We start from the raw sequence: 19,058 nt of genomic DNA on the forward strand, positions 1-19,058 counted from the left end.
TCTTTGCACTTATTACTCCTAAGCATATTTCATACACATGTATATGTTTATTGTCTGTCTCTTTCACCAAAATGTAAGCTCCACCAGGGCAGGGGTTTTTATCAATTTTGCCTGTAGTAATAGTCTCAGTGCCTGGAACAGTGCCAAGCACTCAGAATATTTTGTTGAATGAATGAATGAATCCACATTTGGCACTTCCTCTGCACAGCCCACCTGTTTAATAATAAGGTTCCTTCACACTTATATAGATTTTTGTGTTTTACAATGGGCCTTCCCAAACATTATTTTGTTTGCTTCTCATTATAATGCCATAAAATAATTTTCTTTTTTCAAAAAACTAATAAACTATTATATTTACTTAGAAGCATTCAAGCTGTCACAAAACTGTTACAACTCCCCCGACCCCTAATTACAGAGTAGAGTTCAGTAACAGAACAATTATTTCGTATAAGCTGAATGAGAGACAACTGAAAAAACGACAGTGCCCCTATATAATTAATTTGTCTTTTGCACCTACAAGAACCTGCTTTGAATTCCCATGCTGGGTCACAACCCGTATACAACACCAGGTAAGGTTAGTGGCCTTGGAAAATATCACCAGGACAGGGTTGTATAAAAAATTATTTGGGAATTCTTGTTAACAATAACCCCCCATTCCAAAAAGGGGCAGTTTAAAAGAAAATCTTACCCAGCTTTACATTTCAATTTTTTTTTTAATTTAAAAGGAATGAAAAAAAAGTGAATTGTGTCCAGGGAGGTTAAATGCTTAATAGACAAGAAAAAAAATGCTGCCCTAGAACCACTTCATTCATCATCATCATCTTCAACTTTGTTGTCTTTATCTTCCTCTTCCTCATCTTTCTCTCCTTCTTTCTCTTTCTCCTCTACCTTTTTTTTTTTTTTTTTTGCGGTACATGGGCCTCTCACTGTTGTGGCCTCTCCCGCTGCAGAGCACAGGCTCCGGACGTGCAGGCTCAGCGGCCATGGCTCATGGGCCCAGCCTCTCCGTGGCATGTGGGATCTTCCCGGACTGGGGCACGAACCCGTGTCCCCTGCATCGGCAGGCAGACTCTCAATCACTGCGCCACCAGGGAAGCCCCTCCTCTACCTTTTTCTTCTTGTCTGGATCAGCCTTGACAGCCTCCTTTTTTTTTTTTTTGCCAGATCAGCTTTCCTTTGCCTCAGGATGCAGCAAGATCCTTTCGGTACTTTTCCTTCCTCTGAACAGACTTCTTTTCAGGCTGCCTGCCATCCACAGCACTGTCACTCACATCTCTCCCAGTTTCTTTGCTTCATTGCCAATAGACAGACCAGGATCTCCTGTGGTTTGGGGGTGGTACTCAGAAAACGAGAAAGAGGCCATAGGAGGCTTTTTGGGTGGTTGAAATCCCTGAACTTCTTTTTGTTTCCATTTTGGGAGGAATAAAAGTTTCCATTTCTGTTTTATAAGGGGCCTTGTCCACTCTTGACATTTCTCCAATTTCCTTTCTCTTTGGCAGACAAGGCTTTCCACCTTTCCGAGCATTTAAAGAACATCTTGAGAAGGTGACCGAAGCATCTGGATGGTTTTCCTGAGCTCCTTCCAGCAAGTTTACCCAGAGTGCCTATGATGCCATTTGGCCTCAGGCTTTGTAGGACCTCCTCTGCCCGTGTTTAGTTATCTTTCCTCAGGGAGGCACAGAGCTGCTCAGTGCCCCCTTGCTCTCACTTGCCTCGGCAGTGTCTGTAGGTATTTTTAATACCAGTTTTCATGTAAGAACATGAACCCGACAGGTCTGGAGGCTTGCTCATCCCTTGGTCATTTAAGCCTTGTCTACTGCCTCTCCTGTTCTTTTCTCTCCCTCCCTCTGCTATTGTCTTCACCACCTCGCCCCGCAGCATTATCCTTCTCACCCTCTTTCAACATGTCCATTGCTTTTTTAAAAACAAGTTTGGTCATGACGTCTATCCTGCTCAAACCTCTCTGTTGAATCCCTGTATTAAAACTTTCTGATTATACGTGACAGAAACCCGGCTTGAAAAAAGATAGGCCAGAAGGGGAATTGGGGGAGGGGGCACTGGGGTATCTACAGAACAGAAGGAAGAATTAACCAGACCATGGGAAGGACTAAATGCAGATGGACCGCAGAGATGGTGGGATCTAGGGACTGAGATGCCTCTGGGACTCTGTCTGCTTCTTGTCTCTGCTTCTCCAGAGCATCTTTCTTATAGGAGACCGGCTTCTGCCACATACGGCAGAGATGAAGGCCACTGATGTCTCTTGACCTCTCTTTTTTATGGCTCCTACCACCAGGAGGAGGGTCAGTTTTTCTCTGTTTTGCATAAGATATTCCGGTTGAGAATTCTGATGAAACCATTGTGGGTCAGATGCCCGCCCCTGGACCAATCAACAGGGACCCAGAGGTACAGTCATGTAAGAACATGGGGGCTTCCCTACAGCCATGTGGATGGGGTGAGGGATGTCCCCAGAGAAAGAAGGGGCTAGGCAGACAATAGTCACTCCACTTTGCCGAACCAGACCCAGACAGCTGGTGGCCCGAAGGCCACATTTGGCCTACGACATTGTCTTGAATAGGCTTAACATTGTTTTGAACTATCTGTCAACATTTCAAAACCTGGATATTTCTCATAAAAGCCTGGATATCAACATAGTCCTTGAAAATGTTGAAATGTGAGATCACTGGGCCCTTACATTCTCACGTGGCTACAATTGGCTGGAGCTGAATGGAGGTTGCTCATGTAAATGGGGGTATTCAGGGCTTCCCTGGTGGCGCAGTGGTTGAGAGTCCGCCTGCCGATGCAGGGGACACGGGTTCGTGCCCCGGTCCGGGAAGATCCCACATGCCGCGGAGCGGCTGGGCCCGTGAGCCATGGCCGCTGAGCCTGCGCGTCCGGAGTCTGTGCTCTGCAACGGGAGGGGCCACAGCAGTGAGAGGCCCGCGTAGGGCAAAAAAAAATAAAATAAATTTAAATGGGGTATTCAATTGTTGCTGTCCTGTGACCTCTTGCTACTTCCCTGTTGTAGTTATCTATTGCTGCATAATCAACCACTCAAAACTAAGAGGTGAAAAACAATAAAAGTCATTTATGATCATTACCTGTCATGTTTCTGGGGGTTTGCTGGGTTCAGCCTGGTGGGTCTCACCCAGGGTCTCAGGTGGTCGCAGTCAGAGGGGGATGAGGCGGAAGTCTGCTCAGAGGCTTCCTCTGGTGGCTGCAGCTGGCTCCTGGCTGAGCTGTCAGCTGGGGCTCTCAGCTGAAACACCTCCACGTGGCCTGGGCTCCCGCGCAGCATGGCAGCTGCCCTCCCCCCTCAGGGCAGACTCAATCCTGTGCTCAGTGCTCTGGGTTCGCTTTTTAAGTTACATGCTTTCATTTTCAGGTAAGAAAACGAGGACACAGAGAGATGAATGGGTGTGCTTAAGGTCACCTCGTATTCAAGCCAGGAAGATAACTGAACCTCTGCCTTTTCCCTCTCAGCTTACAGGGTAAGCTGCTGTCTCCTCCATCCTCGTCTCTGTGCTGAAAGCTCTGTTGTCTTAGGCCCTTCCTCCTACTGCAGCCAGCTGTGGCCAGAGCTGACCCCTTGCTAGGTTTCAGCTCTTCCTTAGCAGAGACTGTTTTGCCCAACTTTTTTTCTCTATGCCAGCTTGATGTTGTCTTTGTCTTTATCTATCATTTAGTAGCCCTCAGAAGATGTTTATTTAATCAGATCCCTGTTTTTCAAGCACCCTCAATTTTCTCTTAGTTGTCTAGCCAGCTGCAAAGGAACCCCAGTTCCTGGTATGTGGGGGGATGGGCAGCTGAGTCGGAGCAAGATGTGTCCCCCCCTGCTCACCACCTCTCAGGACCTCCAGAGATGCCTGGGGAGCCCCTGAGGCCACATATTGTTGTCTTGTGGGGGAAGGGTGTGTGTGTGAGAGACTGAGCTTAAGGGATTTACTGTGGCTTTCCTTTGATAAAACTAAACAAAAACAAACAACAAATGAACTAATACAGGCATAAATAGAATAAAGAGTAAAAGCTTTTAATCAATCCCTCCCTGTTCCTGTTCCCACACTTTGGAGGTCATCACTGTTCACAGTTCCTCCTATATCCTGCCATATTCTTTCTGTATACATACACACGCACACACACGCACACGCACACACATGAGATCGTATTATGTACGTATTATAATCTACATTTTTTTAATATCCCAGAGATATCATTTCTTTCAATGGCTGCAGGCAAATTTATAATATAGATGAACCATACTTTTGTTGGTCTGTTTGGAGAGATGACAATGTTATTTACATTTATTTTATCTATACGGAATTTTCATATTTCACACATGGTATACAAACACATCCTTTTTGTAAAATATTTAGACCTGTGTTCAGTACAGCAGCCACTGGCCGCACGTGACTACCGAGCACCTGAAATGCAGTGCGTTGGACTTGAGATGTGTTGTACGTGTAAAGGCACATTGGATTTTGGAGACTTAGTATGAAAAAAATAAAGTAAAATATCTCATTAGTAATTGTTTATATTGATTACGTGTTGAAATGATACTATTTTGGAATATTGGGTTAAATAAAATATATTATTAAAATTAATTTTATGTTTCTTTTTCTAAAGTGTGGCTAGTAGTCACAGGGAACTATAGTCAGTGTTCTGTGATAAACCATAGTGGAAAAGAAATTTTAAAAAATGAACACAGTATATGTATAGCTGAATCACTTTGCTGTACAGCAGAAATTAACACAACATTTTAAATCAACTATATTTCAATAAAACAATAAAATGTGGCTAGTAGAAAAGTAAAAATTACATACGTGTCTTGCATTATATTTCTTTTGGGCAGAGTTGATCTAGAGAATACAAACATGTACAGAACAAAAGATGAAGGTTCTGCTTCATCATCAAACCTCCTTCCCTCCCTGAGTTGTCACTTATTTTTATTTTTATCTTTTTTTTATCTTTTTTTATCTTTTTTTATCTTTTTTTATCTTTTTTATCTTATTTTTATCTTTTTTCCAATGTGTATTTAAGGCTATATACTTTATCCTGAGTTATGTTTTTGCTATATTTTTCAGATTTTGTATGTATATTGTGCTTTTGTTTGTTTTTGAAAAAGTTTATTCTCTTATTTTCCATAAATACTTTAATTGCAAATAGAGTTGCTTTAAATTAAACAAGTAATACATGACTCTTAAAATAAAGACAGTGAACTCTTCCTGTTTTTCCACAACCCTGATCCTTCTCCAGAATGCATTGTTTTGGGTATTGGCATTGCCACCTACCAAATTAAAGACAGAAATAGAAATGCTAATATCTGAATAATAGGAATCCCAGAAAGAGAAGAATGGAAATGGAGAGAAGGAAATATTTCAAGAAATAATGCAACAAGGTCCTACTGTATAGCACAGGGAACTATATTCAATATCCTGTGATAAACCATAATGAAAAAGAATATTTAAAAAAAAAGAATGTCCATATGTGTATAATTGAGTCACTTTGCTGTACAACAGAGATTGGCACAGCGTTGTAAATCAACTCTACTTCAATAAAAAAATAAAATTATAAAAAGGAAAAAAGACATAATGAAGGTAATTCCTCAAAATTAAAAAAAAAAAAAGGAAACAAACATGAAAGACATTAAGATGCACGGAATTCCAGAGAGAAAAGAAAAGGAAAAACCCACCCATAGACTCATACAGAAGGGTAAGAATACCAAAAAAAAGAGAAAATTGTAAAAACCTTTGTAAAGAAAGAGAAGATCCCACAAAGAAACAAGAATCAATTTGCCATCAGATTTTCCAACAGCAAAATGGTGTAATATTGATCAGAGAGAGACTTCAGAGGGAAGGATATCTTTCATAGGAGAAGATACGGACATCAAGATTAACTAGCAAATTAACACATTCACCATAAACTGTAGATGTTAGTCAGACCTTATGAGGAAAAAGAGACAAAATAGGGAGAAAACAGGCAAGGCCTCAGAGGGCTTTCCACATTTTGATCACACAAAAAAAGAAGGCAAGAACACAGAGAGAGTTGAGGTGTCAGTGGAAGTGGAAATTGCACATCCTGATGGGCCTGGCAGAGGAACCCTCTTGTGATAATACTATTATACTCAAAAACCCACATGCTAGTGAAAAAAACACGAATTTGAAGGAGCCACCCATGATTTAGAGTGCTTCAACTTGGAGAAACATCTGAGGTAGAGCTTGGGGAGGGTCTGAACACAAAGATATGAGGACATAGAGAAAGAACTTGAGTTATGTTTTAAAAGTATCAGTCTATATGATCAAGAGAGCTTCCGTAAAAGAAAACACTGATAAGTTGTACTTCATCAAAATTTAAAACTTGTGCTTTTCAAATGATACTATTAAGATGCCAAAGAAACAAGTTATAGAATATATTTGCAACAGGTGTATCTGACAAAGGATTTGAATCCAGACTATATATCAATAAAAAGCTTCTATATGTTAATATTAAACAAGCAAGCAACCTAATACAGATGAGCAAAAGACTTGAATAGACATCTCAGGAAAGCAAATGTATGGATGGGACTTCCCTGGTGGCGCAGTGGTTAAGAATCTGACTGCCAATGCAGGGGACACAGGTTCGAGCCCTTGTCCGGGAAAACTCCACATGCTGCGGAGCAAATAAGCCCGTGCGCCACAACTACTGAGCCTGCGCTCTAGAGCCGGTGAGCCACAACTATAGAAGGCCACGCGCCTAGAGCCCGTGCTGCGCAACAAGAGAAGCCACTGAAATGAGAAGCTCACGCACCGCAACAAAGAGTAGCCCCCGCTCGCTGCAACTAGAGGAAGCCTGCATGCAGCAACGAAGACCCAATGCAGCCTAAATAAATAAATAAACTTAATTAATTAATTTAAAAAAAGAGAAAATGTGTGGATGTATTATAAGCACATGTGAGGAGCTCAGGAGCATGAGTCAGCAGGAAGTGCAAATTAAAATCATAATGAGATACTATTTCATACCAACGGAACAGCTACTATTAAAAAGGCTGACAATTCCAAGTGTTGGTGAGGATGGAGAGGAAGTGGAGCTCCTCTACGTTGCTGGTGGGATTATAAAGGGAACAACTACTTTGGAGAACTCTTTGATGGTTTCTTATAAATTATATACGTACATCTGTGCCATGATCCAGGAATTCCATTCCTATATTCTCAAGAATAATGAAAACATGCTCCTTAAAAAGACTGAAAGAATCATATCAACTTTATTTACAGTAGCCAAACACTAGAAACTACCCAACACCCTTTAATAGGTTAATAGGTAACAAATTATACTATATTCTTACAAAGGACTATGCCTCAGCAGTAAAAAGGAATAAACTACTGATAACAATAAAGACAAATATTAAAAACATCATATTGAGTAAAAGAAGCCAACTACAAAGTATTAATACTATATGATTCTGGTGATAGAAATCAGAACAGTAATTGCAGCAGGAGTGGGTGGGCAGGTATTGACTGGAAGGGGCATGTGACATCTTTCTGGGGTGATGGAAATGTTTTGCATCTTGTTTGGGGTTTGAATAACTTGGGGGTTTACAGCTGCTGAAACTCACCAAACTGAACACTTAAGATCTGTGTAGTTTATTGTGTGTAAGTTATACCTTGATTTTCAAATTTAATTAATTAATTAATTTGGTCTTATTGGGACTTAGTTGTGGCAGATGGCTTCTTAGTTGTGGCATGGGAACTCTTAGCTGTGGCATGCATGTGGGATCTAGTTCCCGGACCAGGGATTGAACCTGGGCCCCCTGCATTGGGAGCCCAGAGTCTTAACCACTGCACCACCAGGGAAGTTCCTACCTTGATTTTTTTTAAAATGGTTATTCTTTAAAAAAAAAAAAAGACTAAATAAAAAATTAAAATGCTCAGAACTGAATGATAGTGAAAACATTTTGTTTCAAAGTTGTGGAATCCAGCAAGATTGACCTTCTAAGGGCAATTTATAGTCTTAAATACTTATATTAGAAAAGAAGAAAGCCTCAAAACGAGTGAGCTAATGTCCATATTTAAGAAGTGATAATAAATACCCATCAACAGATGAATGGATAAAGAAGATGGGGTATATATAACAGTGGAATATTACTCAGCCATAAAAAGAATGAAAAATGCCATTTGCAGCAACATGGATGGACCTAGAGATTACCACACCAAGTAAAGTAAGTCAGACAGAGAAAGACAAATATATGATATCGCTTATATGTGGAATCTAAAAATGATACAAATGAACTTATTTACAAAACAGAAATAGAGTCACAGAAGTAGAAAACAAACTTATGTTACCAGGGAGGAAAGGGAGGGAGGGATAAATTGGGAGATTGGGATTGACATATGCACTCTACTATATATAAAATAGGGAACTAATAAGGACCTACTGTATAGCACAGGGAACTCTACTCAATACTCTAATGACCTATATGGGAAAAGAATCTAAAAGAGTGGCTATATGTATGTGTATAACTGATTCATCTTGCTGTACAGCAGAAACTAACACAGCATTGCAAATCAACTATACTCCAATAAAAATTTTTAAAAAGTGATAATAAACAGCAAGGATTTACTGTATAGTACAGGGTGCTAGATTCAATATCTTATAATATCCTATAATGGAAAAGAATTGAAAAAAATATATGTATATCTGAATTGCTTTGCTATATACCTGAAACTAACATAATATTGTAAATCAACTGTACTTCAATTAAAAAATAGGTTAAAAAGAGGGAAGTGATAAAAAACAATAGAATAAACTCAAGGTAAGTATAAAGACAGAGTAAAATAAATAAGAGCAGCAATCAGTGATCAGTGAAATAAAAAATGAAGGTAAAATAGAAAATATCAGCTAGCCAAAAGCTGTGTTTTTAATTTATTTTAACTTGATGAAATACACATAACATTTACCATCTTAATCATTTTTAAGGGTATGAACCATTTTTAAGAGAATGTTTTAGATGTGGATGGACCTAGAGAGTATCATACAGCGTGAAGAAAGAAAGAGAAAAGCAAATATCATATAATAATGCATATACGTGGAATCTAGAAGAATGGAATAGATGATCTTATTTGCAAAGCACAAATAGAGACACAGATGTAGAGAATAAATGTATGGATACTAAAGGGAAAGAGGTGGCGGGAGAGGAATTGGGAGACTGGCATTGACACATATATATTATTGATACTATGTATAAAATAGACAACTGATGGGAACATACTGTACGGCACAGGGAACTCTACCTAATGCACTGTGGTAAGCTAAATGGGAAGGAAGTCCAAAAGGGAGGGGATATCTGTATGTGTATGGCTGATTCATTTTGTTGTGCAGTGGAGGCTAACACAACATTGTAAAGCAACCATACTCCAATAAAAATTAATAAAAAAAGAGAAAGTATTCAGCTGTAGTGTTAAATTCATGTTGTTCTGCAATCAATCTCCAGATCTCTTGCCATCTTTTAAAACTGAAAGTCTATACCCATTAAACAACAACTTCGCATTTGTTCCTCCCTCTAGCCCCTGGCGACTACCATGCTACTTTCTATCTCTGTGAATTGGAGGTATGTTCTAGGTACCTCATATAAGTGTGGAATCATATAGTATTTGTCCTTTTTTGTCTGGCTTATTTCACTCAGCATAGTGTCCTCAAGTTTCAACCTTGTTGTAATGTAGTACGTGTCAGAATTTCCTTCATTTTTAAGACTGAGTAATATACCGTTGTATGTATATGCCACATTTTGTTTATTTGTCCATGGACACTTGGGTTGCTTCTTCCTTTTGGCTATTGTGAATAATGCTGCTATGAACATGGGTGTACAAATATCTGTTCGAGGTCCTATGTTCAATTATTTTGGGTATATACCCAGAATATATATTGATATTTTGGGTATGTATGGTAATTCTATTTAAAAAAATTTGAGGAACCACCATACTGTTTTTCACAGCAGCTGTACCATTTTACATTCTCATCAACAATGCTTAAGGATTTCAATTTCTCCACATCCTCATCAACACTTGTTATTTTCTGTGGGTTTTTTTTTTTATAGTAGTCATCCTAAAGGGTGTGAGATGGTAGCTCAATGTGGTTTTGATTTGTATTTCCCTAAATGATCAGTAATGTTGCATCCTTTAATATGCTTGTCAGCATTTGTATGTCTGGAGAAATGTCTATTCAAGTCCTTTGCCCATTTTGTAATTGAGTAGTTTTCTTACTGTTGAGTTGTAAGACTTCTATATTTTGAATATTATTTCCCTTATTAGATATATGATTTGCAAATATTTTCTCCCTTTCTATAGGTTTCCAACTCTGTTGGATGTGTCCTCAATGCACAGAAGTTTTACATTTTGATGTAGTCTAATTTATCCCTTTTTACTTTTGTTGCCTGTGCTTTTGGTCATAACCAAAAAATCATTCTTAAATCCAGTTTCATGAAGCTTTTCCCCTATGTTTTCTCTGAAGAGTTTTATAGTTTTTGCTCTTATGGTTAGGCCTGTGATCCATTTTGAGTTAATTTTTGTATGTGGTATAAGGTAAGGGTTCAACTTCCTTCTTTTGCATGTGGATACCCAGCATCATGTGTTGAAGATACTGTTCTTTTCCCACTGAATGGTCTTGGCATCCTTGTTGAAAATCATTTGGGCCATACATGCAAGGATTTATTTATGGGCTCTATATTCTATTCTTTGCTCTGTATGTCTGCTTTCAAGCTGGTACCACACAGTTTTGATTACTGTAGCTTTGTAATATGTATTGAAATCAAGAAGTGTGAGACCTTCAACTTTAGTCTTCTTTTTCAAAAGTTGTTTTTTAAAAAATCAAACACTCTGTCAGAATTGATCAAGAGATGAAGGAAGACACAAAAAAACGCAATTAAAATTTTTTTAATTTAAATTTTTAATTTTTCTGTTGAAGTATGGTTGATTTATAATGTTTCAGGTGTACAGAAAAGTGATTCAATTATATACATACATATATATATCTATTCTTTTTCAGATTCTTTTCCATTGTAGGTTATTATAAGGTACTGAATATAGTTCCCTGTGCTATAGTAGGTCCTTGTTGTTTAGATATTTTGTATATAGTGGTGTGGAAGTTTGATCGCAAAGGGGGCCCAAAGCCCACCCAGGGATTTCCTATCAAGCAAGCGAGGCAGAGGTTGCACATATGCACTTGGTTCCCATTCCACTAGTCACATGCCATGTTAGGTACAAGGGAGGTGGTGATGCAGTCTAGCCTGGGTCCCAAAAGAAGGCCGGAACAGTGTCTGCCTTCTGTGGACAACCGGCAGTGTCTGCTACAGTTTCGTTTTGAATCATTCTTCTTAGTACGAAGTGGCCATTGCATCTAAAAAGCTGGGTCTTCAGTTCTGGGAAAATATTTTCCCTACCATCGCTTTGACTATTTACCTTTTTCCATTTTGGAAATATCCTCTCAATTTCAAAACTTTCTGTTTATTTCCTTAACCTGTTGCAGGTTGGTGAGAGATTTTCTCAGCTCAGTTTCCCAGCTCGCTAATGAGTGCTTCAGCTGTGTCCTCTGTGCTCTCCACTCCACCTTTTATTGGCTTTTTTATTTTGCCATTACATGTCTTACTTTCTAGTATCTCTACTTGGTGTTTTTATGGATATACTCTTGCATTTATTGCTTTTTAAATAGTGTTTTTTTGGTGTTAGTTCTTCTGATGAGTTTGGTACTTATAGACCCTACAGTAGTCCAGGAAGGGTTCCCCCCAAAAAAACACAAATGGTAAAATGTTGAGGTTGTATAATCGTGAGGTTAATAAAAGGACTGCTCTGAGCCTTTCAGCTATAGCCAGCTGGCGGCAGTGGTCCTCTCTGTCTTACATATTGATAAGGCAGTTTCGGGTCCTGCAACTGCCTGGGACTTCTGGACAGCATTTCCAGGAATCTCGTCTTTTGTCAGTCTGATCCAGAAATCTGGATTTGAAGAATACTTGGGGCAGAAGGATCCAACCTCTGCCTTCCACTTCTGAAGAGGGTCACTTGCCGTTTCCTTACCTGGCTGTTCTTTCCTCCATGCCCCCGACCTCCATCTCCTCCAAAGATAAGATTTATCTTGCCCCTATTAGAGAATCAAGGCATGGGGAAGAAGGGCGCCGTGACCAATCACCCGAACTCTGAGCCAGAGCTGTCCCTGGGTTTTCCTGTGTGCGGCTTTCATCGTGTTGGCAGTCGTCAAACGTTTAGTGGCTCTTGGTCATCTGCTGATTTGTGTATTGAGGTTATATATATGTTCATCTCCGGTTTTGTCTTCCATGGCCCATGATTGGTGATTTTGTGTGTAGGAAGCAGGGTGGGGGGAGGTGAGGGTGGGTGCATGCTCCTGCGATGGGGGTGCTCGTGGGTTGTCTTCTGCCTGCAGGAGTTCCCACACCCCTCCTGGGGTCAGCAGAAACCTGGAGCCATGAGAGCCTCTTCAGTCCCCACATCTACCCTAGATGTGCCCTCGTAGCCTTGACTGATGCCCCTGAACCCCTCTTCCTCCACTCAGCTGTGTCTGGGTGTGCAGCCTTCCTTACCCACTGTATGGCTGTTAGCATAACTGACGCCATCTTGGGCACTTACAGTTTCTCCTGTCCTTCTGCTGATCCTGCTCAGGACTGTACTGTGCAGTGAATCACTTCTCTGTTGTCAAGGGCTTCGCAGTTAATAGACATTGTTTTATAATCATTAGGACCAGGTAGCCTGTATGCTCTGTTATTCCCCAGACAGTGATGAAAACCTTCACTGATATATTCCTGGCGCCCACGAGACTAGTTACCCATTCATAAATCTTGACTTAGGTATGCATGTCCTGTTTCCAAGCACCTACCTCCATTCTCTAGGTTCACTATAAAATTGACCCAGGTGCAGAGTGCAGCTACAGATGCTTCCTGATTGCTGTCTACCCGGTCCTGATCCCACCCTGTGAGTAAGTGACCCTGTAATACGGAGCTGCCTGCCTCATGTTTTTAGTCTCAAGATGCCTTCTCAGCTTGGTGGGCATTTGTCATTCTCTCCATCCTCCAACACCCAGTCCTGCCCCTGCGGCAACTTCTCCTGTGGTGTCATCTGCGGGTCTCCCCACACATCCTACCCTACCTGCTCTCTACCATTCGGGATTTCCTGAGGTATTGGTCCACTGTATATTGTAAGGCCTGAGATGCCACATGCTGCTTTGCCATCTTTGGGCCTCACAGGGCCCAACCCTGAGTTCCCCGGCTCTCACCAGTGTGTCCCCCCCCAGACAGGAAAGGCTCCCCACTAGCTAGTTCCTCTAACAGTTGGACCAGCAGTACCCCACCCACCTGAACCTCGTTGACTGGAAAAAATGCACAATCTACAAGTTGAGAATTATGTTTTATTTGCTGCATTACTGAGGACTTAAGCCCAGGAGGCAGCCAGCCTCCCTCAGGTAGCTCTGAGGGCCTGTCCGAAAGAGACAAGGGAGGAGCCAGGATATACAGGGGTTTTTGAAAAAACAAAACAAAACAAAACCCCAAAACACAGGTAGTTGAACATCAAAAGATTACTGCTGGGACTTCCCTGGTGGCGCAGTGATTAGAATCTACCTGCCAATGCAGGGGACACGGGTTCGAACCCTGGTCTGGGAAGATCCCACATGCCACCAAGCAACTAAGCCCGCGTGCCACAACTACTGAGCCCGCGAGCCACAACTACTGAAGCCCTCATGCCTAGAGCCCATGCTCCGCAACAAGAGAAGCCACCGCAATGAGAAGCCCGTGCACCGCAGCGAAGAGTAGCCCCCGCTCACCGCAATTAGAGAAAGCCTGCGCACAGCAATGAAGACCCAACGCAGCCAAAAACAAACAAACAAATAAATAAAAAGATTATTGTTAATTAAAGAAAAATCAGACATCTCAAATTAATGAATTTAGTACTTTTCTATGTTTGGGAAGATGCAAGAGTCTGGGCTTATGTCTTTGATATGCGCCTTAACTCTCTAGGGCAAGTATCCTGTTTTTCTCCATCTTGAATCCCCTCAGGGCGCACCATCATGGGTGGCTGCAGTGGCTGAGGGCTTGAAGGCTACAACATCCTTGTTTACCGAAAAGGCAGGCGATATTCTTTGTCCACAGCCTCACCCTAAGGGGTTTCACCTTCCTGCCAGTCTGAAAATTTGCTCAAATAAGCCAATCACATTCTCCCATGGGAACCAAAGGTCACCTCACCTTCTCGTCACTACAAAGCCTGCCTCTGACAGTCACTGCTTGTTCACTCTGCTCCCAAGTGCAGCCCTGGTGTGGCCCTTCCTGGTGTGGGGTATCCTCCACCCCGGGCTGTGATGTAGGTGATTAATAAACTGCTGTCGTCCTCATCTGCCCAGTGTCAGCTGTCACGTGTTTAGCCATCTCATACTGTTTAGGGCAGGAGATGCCTCCTTCACCAATCGGGTGATGGGGAGGTGATCAGAACACACCGATGGCAAGCTTTCTTGTTTTCCTGTGCTATTATGGGCTTATTCATTACTTTAAAATATTTCTTCGCCACGGGCTTCCCTGGTGACGCAGTGGTTGAGAGTCCGCCTGCCGATGCAGGGGACATGGGTTCGTGCCCCGGTCCGGGAAGATCCCACATGCCGCGGAGCAGCTGGGCCCGTGAGCCATGGCCGCTGAGCCTGCGCGTCCGGAGCCTGTGCTCCGCAACGGGAGAGGCCGCAACAGTGAGAGGCCACGTACCGCAAAACACAAAACAAAACAAACAAACAAACAAACAAACAAACAAAAAATATATATATATATATATTTCTTCTCCAACTTCATGGATTTGGGGTGGGACGGATATTAGATGACATGCACTCAGTCTGTCTCCCCTTAATTCAGTTGGCTTTTATAAAAACCTAGGTTGTTGCCTACTGTTTTTTTTTTTTTTAAAAAATAATGCTGCCATTTTCACCTTTACACGTGTGTCTTTGTACACCCCCTGCTATGATTTCTGAGATGAAATCCTAGAAGTGGGATGATGAGATAAACGTTCTTAGAGACTCTGGCAAATTGCTGTTCGAGGAGGCTGTACTGCTTTATACTTCCTCTAGCAGTGCTCGAGACTAACAATATCCACTGGAAATTGGGAAAGTGTGAGGAAACGCACAATCCCTTAAATTCTGAGAACCTAATGACTTCCTGATTTTGCTTGTAACGATGTTACTGAAGAGCAACATACAGTGACGTGCACACATCTTGAGCGAACAGTTTGATGAATTTTACTGAGTGAATCTACCTGCATGATCACCACCCAATTCAGGATACAGAACATTCGCAGCTCTTTACAGGCGTCATGCCCTTTCCCCGCTATCACCTCCCACCAACCACTGCTCAGCTCCTGTCTTTATAGTTTTGCTTGCTTTTAAGCTTCATGCAAATGCGCACATACACTCTGTGTTCTTTTGTGCTTGCCTTCTTTTGCTCACCATTACGTCTGTTAAGATTCACCCCATGGTTGTGTGTGTTTGCACTTTGTTCATCAGATTGCCATGTACTATTCCACCGGGTGACCACACCTCCATGTACTTCTGTTCTTATTTTTATTTTATTTTTTTTTTGCGGTACGCGGGCCTCTCACTGTTGTGTCCTCTCCCGTTGGCGGAGCACAGACTCCGGACGCACAGGCTTAGCGGCCATGGCTCACGGGCCCAGCCGCCCCGCGGCATGTGGGATCTTCCCGGACCGGGGCACGAACCCGTGTCCCCTGCATCGGCAGGCGGACTCTCAACCACTGCGCCACCAGGGAAGCCCCCATAGTTCTTTTTAAATGATATAAACATATCTTACTTTATTTCCCTGTTTGTTCTTAACTTCCAAATGCTCTTTACCATACATTATGTTGCCTGGTTTATTAACAGAGTGAGACTAGACAAAAATAATGCTCTTGCACGATGAGGGAAGACAGAAATGATGGTGGGAGACTGGGGTGTGCGGTTGAAGCCAGGGGTCTGTGCGGAGTGAGAGGCGGAGAAGGGCTGTTTCCATGGCTGCCTCCACCACACGTGGCCTCACCATCCTTTTCTTGTCTTCCTTTTTAAAAAGCCACAATATAAACAGCCTTGTTGTTTTTCCTGATTATGTAAGTAATACTTGCAGCCTGTAGAAGCAAAGCAAAGGCACATGACTTCGAGGATGAGAAATCTAGCAAGACTCCTGCTCTGTTAACGTTTTGATGGCTACCCCAGGAGGAGGCGCCCTGGGGCAGGCCCTCTGTGCATCTAGTTCTTGTTCACTGCTGGGTCCCTGGTGCCTGGAGCAGTGCCTGGCATAAATGTGGCGACGTGGATGACGTCAGAGCTCCCTCTCATTTTGAAGACTTCCTCCTAAGCCTCGTGCAAGAGGAAGGCGTGTAGTTTGAGCTGAAGGAGCACCTTGAGCCCGGAGCCCTCCTGGGGCCCCTGGTGGGGGATAGGGAATCTCCACGACAGTCTAGTTGTTTAGTTTAATATACAGTCCACAGTCGTGCTGTAACCAGTACCCCTCCCCATGAGTCTGAGCCCGGGCATCTTCGGGGCCCTCAAGGCCATTGTTGCTGTGGACCTCGGATGGAACCATTTCAATCAGTCAGAGAATTTTTGGCGTGTGGGTGGAGAGGATGGGGGCTGCCTTTTTCTCCCAAGAGTCTCCCTGGGCCTCTGCAGTTTTGTTTTCTCCCACCCCCCAGTACCAAATCTGCACACCATGGAGTCCTAGGCAGGGAACTCTTGGAGGCCTCACCTCAAAAAGGGGTAATGGGGGGCTCTGGACTTTTTGAGTGCTTGGCGATACTTAACATAGATCATTCCAAAGGGACACCTGGGTCAGGCAATTTAGAAAAAACAACTTCTCTAGAAGTGAACGAATGAATGAATGGAAGGCAGCCCCCTTCAGTGACCCTCAGCGTGCCAATCGCATTTCCTACTAAACTGTAAATCCTCCTCGAGAGTCTTACTCATATTATACCTGCGGTGCCCTGTGAATGAATGAATGAGTGAGTGAATAACACAGCTCTCCTACTTGGCCACAGAGGTAAGTTTTAACACATGAATTCTTTTGTATTCTTTACCCTTAGCCTTGCATCCGCGCATGGTAGGCACCTAGTGAACATTTGCTGAATGAATGAATCAGTGATTGAATACATATACAAATATGTAAAAAAACGTTTTTTTGACTTGCCTTTAAAGACGTGAGGGCAAGTCCAACAGGGCCTGGTGAAAAGCAGAGCCCCTCAGAGGAGGACGCAGTTCAGCCGGCGGGTTTGAGCCCTGGCCTGTGCCTGTCTGTGCCTCCTGACCGCATTTCTCACAAAGCAAATAAGCCTTGTTATTTTGAACCACGAGGCTGACATAAAGAAACTCACAATTGCCTCCGAAAATTATGTTCCCTGCTAAGCCCACACAATGGTCCTGCAGGATGATTTTCTGTCAAGAACAGGGCTTTGCTGGGATGGACTGAAATATTCTAGAAAGATGAAGATCAAAGCTTGGTCTGTAGGTCTGGGGCCGCTGCAGGACCTGAAGTGCTGGCAGTAAGCTCATTTCTCGAGTGAGAGCAAAGCCACGGATAATGTACATTTTCATTCCCTTGTTTCTAGTTTGAAGATCTCTGTCCCTGTTCTCTTAGTGACTAAGCCGATCTTACTTTACTCCTTTGTTCTTTTACAAAACATATAAAGGAGGAAAGGGAAGAAATGAAAGCTACGGGTAGCTTCCCAATTCAAGAGGGTCATAGCTTCCCCGAGCCACAGTTACATTACGATGCAGTTGGGAATCTTTGTGTTTATGAAACAGAGCTCGTTTGGAAATCATTGCATAATTCCCATCAGAGTGAAGATTTCCTAACCGCATTCACACAGAGGCGCCTTTCAACTGTTATGATTTATTGTTCAATAGCTATTCTTTTTTAAAAAAAAAATCAAAATCAGTGATTCTCCTTTCTGTACAATTTCAGAGGGCAGAAAATTTAGTTAGAACTAAATACACACAAATAATTTAATGTTTTAAGATTTGATTGTTTGAATTACAGTAGAACACTATTGTAGTGTGATTTGTTATTTGACTTACTGAGAAATAAATGAGTCGAATTTAATTCCCTGGAATACGATAATAGCAGCCCAACAGCCCCACTCTCCACCCCCAGACTTTTTAAACAGGGAGGGATCTTGGAGTTGTGTCTGGTCTCCTGGATTTACAGCTGAGGCCAGAGGTAATGTGATTTCCCAAAGGTCACCCAGCTAGTGAGGGCAGAGTGGAGAGAGCACCGCTGTTCCAGCCAGGCTTTCCCCGCTCCGCCCCAGTAAGGAACAAGATTAATTTATGTGAGTCGAGGGCTAGTGTTCTGGAAAGAAGCATTCTCTTATTGCGAGACAAAGGTGGGGGCAAGGGTATAAAGAAGCAGCAGTGAGCCAACCAGTCATGATGGAGACTCAGGAAGCCAGGTCAACCCCAAGACCGGCTTGGTCACCTGGATTATACCACAGATGCGGCATGGAGGGCAAGGCCCCTCTCCAGACCCAGGGACAGTGCCCTGGAGACACAAACAAAGAGGGTTTCTCTCAAAGCTGCCCAGAGTCTAGACTAAACTCATGGACTCTCCTTAACCATGTGCTGAATCCTGTTTTATAATAATCTGCTCCCATAGCTGGCTTTCCCTCTAACCTGTGAATCCTTGAGGACAAAGGCAATATCTGGCTCATTTTTGAAATTCTACCGAGCACAGTGACCGGCACAAAGAGAACTCAACAAATATTTGCAAAATAAATGACCAACGGTGACTGCCCCATTTAGAGCCAATCCCAGTGCAGAATAAAATCACAACCAGCTATTGCCTAATAAAGTTGAACTTGTTCATCCTTCTGACCCATAATTCCATTGCTAGAAAAATACTTGCCCATGAGCATCAGAAAGACTAGAACATTACGAAAATGTTGTAGTAGGATTGTTCATAACAGCCCCAAATGGAAACCACCCATCTTTCAATGGAATACTATACAGCAATGTAACTGAATGAATTACAGCCTACATATCAATATATATGAATCTCAAAAACACAATGCTGA

Source organism: Leucopleurus acutus (assembly GCF_964270905.1).
Source record: "Leucopleurus acutus genome assembly, chromosome: 2".
Lineage (NCBI taxonomy): Eukaryota > Metazoa > Chordata > Mammalia > Artiodactyla > Delphinidae > Leucopleurus > Leucopleurus acutus.